We start from the raw sequence: 7,203 nt of genomic DNA, 5'->3' as shown, positions 1-7,203 counted from the left end.
GCATGTTAGTCTTCAAATTGAGATGTTAGAAATACTCAAATATTAGAAATAACTAGAGTCATTACTGAGGTACTCTCATTACCACCGGCTCAGTAAAAACAAGGCAGTGTTGTGTTAGGGCAGTGGAATACTGAAGACACACACGGACACATCAAAAGCATGGTCGGAACAAGAAAGGTCCCTGAAACAGATTGTTCCACCACCACATCCGACTGCCAGCAAACGGGTTTAATTTCTGACTGTCTTAATCATAGGATTTATCTGGCAGCCTTTCAGAAGTGTTGCTGCAATTACCTTTTTTTCTTGTAAGCTAGGATTAGTATAATACAAATACAGGTAAGTTGCCGCATGACAATACAGTATTTGTTAGGACTTCCTCCAGATTTCTGGGAAAAGAAAGACAGTATTACTTATACACTGATTTGGATGAACACCTGTAATAATTATAAAGGATACAATAAACAGCACAGTAGTAGAATACAAATATTAACTGTGCCTCTATTTGTTATGGAACAAGAAGGAAAAAAGAAGGAAGGAAAGAATATAAAAGAAGACATGAAGGAAAAGAAGGGAAGAAGAATCAGGCCATGTGCTGACTGGGAAACTGTCACATGGGATCATGATGCAGAAACAACATTTTTAGATGCTAACAATGACTGTATCAAGGAGCAACTAGATAGGTAGTACACAAGAGGGGAAATAATCCCTCATTACGGTTCAAGCAGTGCACACACAGGACCTGTTCCAAAATTTTAGCACTGAATAACTGTGTTGCAACAGTGACTATAGCTTGCCCTGCAGAAACAAAAAGTATGCAAAATGCCCAAATCCACCAGACCTATGCTCAATAGAAAAAAAAATACAAAATGAGGAAGCTGGTCAAAGACAAAGCTGGAGAGGAGACCAAAAAGAGTTAGGTTCTTACAGGTGCTGATTGCTGAAAAATACCATTTTGGAGAGACAGAGCACATTTATACCACCAATCAAGAATGACTTGAGAAAGGTTGAGAGGGAACTGGCACAACTAAACAGCAGGAGTAAGGCAAGTTACTAGAAGAACGAAGTAACCCTTTGAAAAGCTGAAGTTGTGTCCAAACATATTAAACCCAAAACAAAAACACAAATCATAAGCATGAGATGACTGCTGTCAAGAGCCTAAGGCCAATGGATGATGAAGATATAAAAAGAGCACTCAGAGAAGATAAGGCCCTATCAGGCAGGCAAAATGAGTTCTTGTCATCTACCTGCACTGTGGAAGAGGCAGGAGATGTTCCTCTGCTGAAGCCCTTCTTTGCTAGGCATGAATAGGCGGGATCTGCCTGAACAGTAACAAGGCAACAGGTCCAAACGGCACTCAGCCCTAAGCTCTAGAGGAACGCAAGGACAAAACTGCTGAATTACTAACTCTGATGCACAGCATCTTAAAACCAGCTTTGTGCCTGAGGACGTGAACTTTGGAAATGAGATACGCATTTTTAATGATTTGAGGGAAGATCTGTGGATCTACAGGCTTGTAAGTCTGGTGCCTGTCATCAGACAAATCATGAGAAACTGGAACAAAGCATACAATCAGCGGACACATGGGCAAATATGATTTTTGGAGTGTCAGCACAGCCCTTGTACATTGGGAGTATACCAGAGCTTTCTGAAGGCATTCACAAGCAAGTAGGTAGGATTTAGTTGAAACTACATGGTTTTCTGAAACACTTTTGACAAAATCTCTTGCCAAAGGCTTTTAAGGAAACTAAGGATCAATGAAATAAGATGGAAGGTCCATGTTTTGATACCTGATTTAAACACAGGAAAGAGAATAGGACTAAGTGGTCTGTTCACACAATAAAAGGAGATCCACAGTGCACTTGCAAACTGAACAGTGTGTGTGCATCTCAAAAAGGATCTGGTAGAACCAGAGAGGAGTAAGGATGTGTGGAACAGTCCACAGGAGCAACGACATAACTAGAGTTCTTCTGCTTGGAAAAGAGGCAAACAGGAGAGAGATCTAGTCAAGGTCTAAACAGCCACGATAGTCATAATGTCATAAAGCGGTCGCATTTTCCAGTGTTTCATATTGGGTATCGAACGAGCACTATGGAGTATCTGGTGAAGCTGGCAGATGGCAAGTTAAAAGTAGAAAAAGGAGGCAGTTCCTCACACCACATTTACATGTAGAAGTCCCTGCCACAGGATATTGGGGAAGCTGCATAACATCAGGGGGAAAACAGACAAGTTCATGGAAGAGAAAGCTTGCTTAGCCCTAGCTGCAAAGTGTTGGAGGCTGGGAAAAGTACCTGTAAGACCCGTGCTTGCCCTGTTCTTAGGCAGTCTTTCCTTGGTGGCCACTGCTGCAGGCTGGTTACTGGACTTACAAACTCTTCGTCTGATGCAGAACAGCTGTTCTATTCTGATCTTCTTACATGGAGGTTTGTACAGATGTTGAACTCCTTCTACCAATGCTGACAGCCATTCTCACAGACCCTTCTGATGCCCTCCAGTGCCAAAAGGACATGTCTGGTGACGAAAGGTACCTCTGATAATGGTAAGCCATTGAGCCAACTGCATCTGGTATTTTCTCCAGTAAGTGTATGTATTATACATGTATAAATATTAATCCAATGTTCCCAAGTTCTTAAACTACCAAAACCAAATTTGGAATTTAAGTAGTGCTTTTGCATCATTGTCAGGACACTGAAACCCTCCACAGCGCCTCCCTCCACACTTTGTAAAGAAAAAAGAAATTTGTTGACGTTCTGTGGTAAATAATCTTAGCTAGAATTAGAGTAATTTATTGCTTACTTTTATTTAATGTGTTACGTTTTTATTTTGTTCACCAATGACACCCCGACTCTACTGTGTTAATGTTTTAAGTAGCAGTATGTCAGAAACCGTTTAATTAAGAGCTTAAATCATAGAATTATAGCATCATAGAATAGTTTGGCTTGGAAGGGACCTCTAAAGGTCATCTAGTCCAACCCCCCTGCCGTGGGCAGGGACATCTTCCACTAGATCAGGTTGCTCAGAGCCCCCTCCAACCTGACCTGGAATGTTTCCAGGGATGGGGCATCCACCACCTCTCTGGGCAACCTGTGCCACTCTTTCACCACCCTCAGCGTAAAAAAATTTCTTCCTTCTATCTAGTCTCAATCTACCCCCCTTTAGTTTAAAGCCATTCCCCCTTGTCCTGTCACAACAGGCCCTGCTAAACAGTTTGCTGCCATCTTTTTGATAAGCCCCCTTGAAGTACTGCTAGGCTGCAAGAAGGTCTCCCCAAAGCCTTCTCTTCTCCAGCCTGAACAACACCAACTCTCTCAGCCTCTCCTCACAGGGGAGGTGTTCCATCCCCCTGATCATTTTCGTGGCCCTCTTCTGGACCCGCTCCAACAGGTCCGTGTCTTTCTTATGCTGAGGGCTCCAGAGCTGGAGGCAGTACTCCAGGTGGGGTCTCACCAGAGCAGAGTAGAGGGGCAGAATCCCCTCCCTTGACCTGCTGGCCATGCTTCTTGTGATGCAGCCCAGGATACGATTGGCCTTCTGGGCTGCGAGTGCACATTGCTGGCTCACGTCCAGCTTTTCATCCACCAGTACCCCCAAGTCCTTCTGGGCAGGGCTGCTCTCAATCCCTTCATCCCCCAGCCTGTGTTGATAGCAGGGGTTGCCCCGACCCAGGTGCAGGACCTTGCACTTGGCCTTGTTAAACCTCATGAGGTTCACACGGGCCCACTTCTTGAGCTTGTCCAGGTCCCTCTGGGTGGCATCCCATCCCTCTGGGATGGTGTCATCTGCAAACTTGCTGAGGGTGCACTCGATCCCACTGTCTATGTCATTGATGAAGATATTAAACAGTACCGGTCCCAGGACAGACCCCTGCAGGACGCCACTCGACACCAATCTCCATCTGGCCATTGAGCCGTTGACCACTACCCTCTGGATGCGAACATCTAACCAGTTCCTCACTCACTGGACAGTCCACCCATCAGATCCATACCTCTCCAGTGTAGAGAGCAGGATGTTGTGGGGGACCATGTCAAAGGCCTTACAGAGGTCCAGAGAGACGACATCTGTAGCCCTTCCCATGTCCACTGATGTAGTCAGTCACTCCATCATAGAAGGCCACTAGGTTGGTCAGGCAGGACTTGCCCTTGGTGAAGCCATGCTGGCTGTCTCGAATCACCTCCCTGTCCTCCATGTGCCTTAGCATAGCTTCCAGGAGGATCTGTTCCATGATATTCTTTCCTGGTTTCGGCAGGGATAGAGTTAATTTCCTTTCTAGTAGCTGGTACAGTGCTGTGTTTTGGATTTAGGATGAGAACAAAGTTGATAACGCACCGATGTTTTAGTTGTTGCTAGGTAATGCTTACACTAGCCAAGGACTTTTTAGTTTTCCATGCTTTACCGACTGAGAAGGCTGGAGGTGCACAAGAAGCTGGGAGGGGGCACAGCCAAACTGGCCAAAGGGACATTCCATACCATGTGACGTCATGCTCAGTACATAAACTGGGGAAAGCTGGCCGGGGGGGCCGCTGCTCAGGGACTGGCTGGGCATCGGTCGGTGGGTGGTGAGTAATTGTACTGTGCATCACTTACTTTGTGTATTATTATTATTATCATATTATTATCATATTATTATTATAATTTTATTTCAATTATTAAACTGTTTTTATCTCAATCCACAAGTTTTTCTCACTTGTGCTCTTCCAATTCTCTCCCCCATCCCACCGGGTGGGGGGGTGTGAGCGAGTGGCTGTGTGGTGCTCAGTTGCCGACTGAGATTAAACCACGACATATTCCCAGGTACAGACATGAGACTGACTGGCCTGTAGTTCCCCAGGTCTTCCTTTTTTCCCTTTTTAAAAATGGGGGTTATGTTTCCCCTTTTCCAGTCAGTGGGAACTTCACCTGACTGCCACGACTTCTCAAATACGATGGATAGTGGCTTAGCAACTTCATCCGCCAGTTCCTTCAAGACCTGCGGATGGATCTCATCGGGTCCCATGGACTTGTGCACCTTCAGGTGCCTTAAATGGTCTCAAACCTGATGTTCTCCCACAGTGGGCGGCTCTTCATTCTCCCAGTCCCTGCCTTTGCCTTCTGCGGCTTGGGCAGTGAGGCTCAAGCACTTGCCAGTGAAGAGTGCACCAAAAAAGTCATTGAGTACCTCTGCCTTCTCTGTATCCCAGGTAACCAGGTCTCCTGTTTTGTTCCGGAGAGGGCCCACATTTTCCCCTCATCTTCCTTTTATCCCCAGCGTACCTCTAGAACCTTTTCTTGTTGCCCTTGATGTCCCTGGCCAGATTTAATTCTATCTGGGCTTTAGCCTTCCTAACCCAATCCCTGGCTGCTCAGACAATTTCTCTGTATTCCTCCCAGGCTACCTGTCCTTGCTTCCACCCTCTGCAGGCTTCCTTTTTGTGTTGGAGCTCCTTGTTCATCCATGCAGGCCTCCCGGCGTTTTTGCTGGACGTCCTCTTTGTTGGGATGCATCGCTCCTGAGCTTGGAGGAGGTGATCCTTGAATATTACCCAGCTTTCTTGGGCCCCTCTTCCCTCCAGGGCTTTGTCCCATGGCACTCTACCAAGCAGATCCCTGAAGAGGCCGAAGTCTGCTCTCCTGAAGTCCAGGGTAGTGAGCTTGCTGTGCGCCCTCCTCAGTGCCCTAAGGATCTTGAACTCCACCATTTCATGGTCACTGAAGCCCAGGCTGCCCTAGAGCTTCAAAGGGCACTTTGACTTTCACTTTGAGTATTTCACTTTAAAGTGGTTGTTTTTTTTTTTGTCTTCAAAGTGTATTTTTTAGTATCAATGGCATTCTACTTGGCAGTTAATGGGAGTTTGTGTGCCTTTTATTGTCCTTTACTGTTACAGATTCTCTCACCCTTCTTACAGGCCACGTGAAGTCCCAGGATCTTTATGAAGACTTGGTCTATTTTCCTCTTACTCTTGTCAGTTTCCCATACAGTGGTATTTCTTAATCTCCTTGATGCTTTTGGTTCTGAGAGGCCTGCATTTTCCTCATCCATCTTCTTCTTATTCTTGGGTCCTCTATTTCCTTGTCTTTCGTGGGGACTGTGGTAGCATCCTCAATTCTTTGCTTTCTTCAAAGACAGTATTTAGCATTATCTCACATTATGTTGGATGGATGCACATCAGAAAAACTATTTGCTATGAACGCTACACCTTGTCTTTTTCTTTCATTTCCATACGGTTCTCCCTCGTGTGGAGTCATGTGCCCCTACTGTCTTTCCACTAGGATGATGTACTCTCCTCTCTTAGGGCTTTTCTGTGCCCCATTTTCTCCCCATTAGCACTCTTGCCACCCAGTTCCCTTTTCCTTCTTCTAAGAAGGAACCACTTCTTGAAGCCTGAAGTGCAAGGGCTCCATCTGCCACCTGTTTCGCTCAGACTGGCGCTTTGGCCTCACTTATACTGAGGGAATATGATCACTGATTCTGGGGATGTAGAATTGTGGGACAGGTTAAATGTTTGAGCATTGCATTGCAGTAATATAAACAAGGACGAAAGAGGAACTGACATCAGGCAGGCTCTGGGCCTTGCAGATGTAGCCAACACATACCTAGTCATACTTATAGAATGCTACTTGATTTAAAATAGCTAATCATAATACAATCCCATCATCATCAACTGTATCATGAGTATGGGATTTCACAAGCTGCTTTCCTCCTCTTCCCTATTATTACTTATTTATATAGCAAACTGGCAAAAATAACCACTTCCAAATCTAAGTTTCTTCCAAACACCTTACCATGTGACATTCTATGCAGGTGTTGATTGTGCAGTGTTTATGTCTTCTTATGCAAAATGTACAGTGGAGGATTTTCTTTGCACATCATCTGCTGTTCTACGGCTGTTTGCTTTCAATTCTGAACCAAAATCCTTCATTCTGACTTGTTCCCTTTATCATCCACTGTTTTTCAAGTCCTTGCTCCCTGACAAAAGTAAAAATTTCGCCATGGTTTAATCTTTTATTTTCCAGTTCACTCACAGATTTTTGTTTATTCTTTACACTCTGAAAATACGCTGAATTCTTTTTTAATCCGTTACTCTTGGGAGTTTTGGAATCCAGCAAGGAATTTCTCACACAATTTTGAAGTATATGATTTTTGTTCTTTTTCTATAACAGTGTTTGAACAGGGAAGCATCAGTGTACCCATCTTTTCAATCTACTGAAGTGTCCTCAGCTCTTTTACGC

The sequence above is a fragment of the Aptenodytes patagonicus genome, chromosome Z (assembly GCF_965638725.1).
Source record: "Aptenodytes patagonicus chromosome Z, bAptPat1.pri.cur, whole genome shotgun sequence".
In the NCBI taxonomy this organism is placed as follows: domain Eukaryota; kingdom Metazoa; phylum Chordata; class Aves; order Sphenisciformes; family Spheniscidae; genus Aptenodytes; species Aptenodytes patagonicus.
This window is presented reverse-complemented; position numbering follows the sequence as displayed.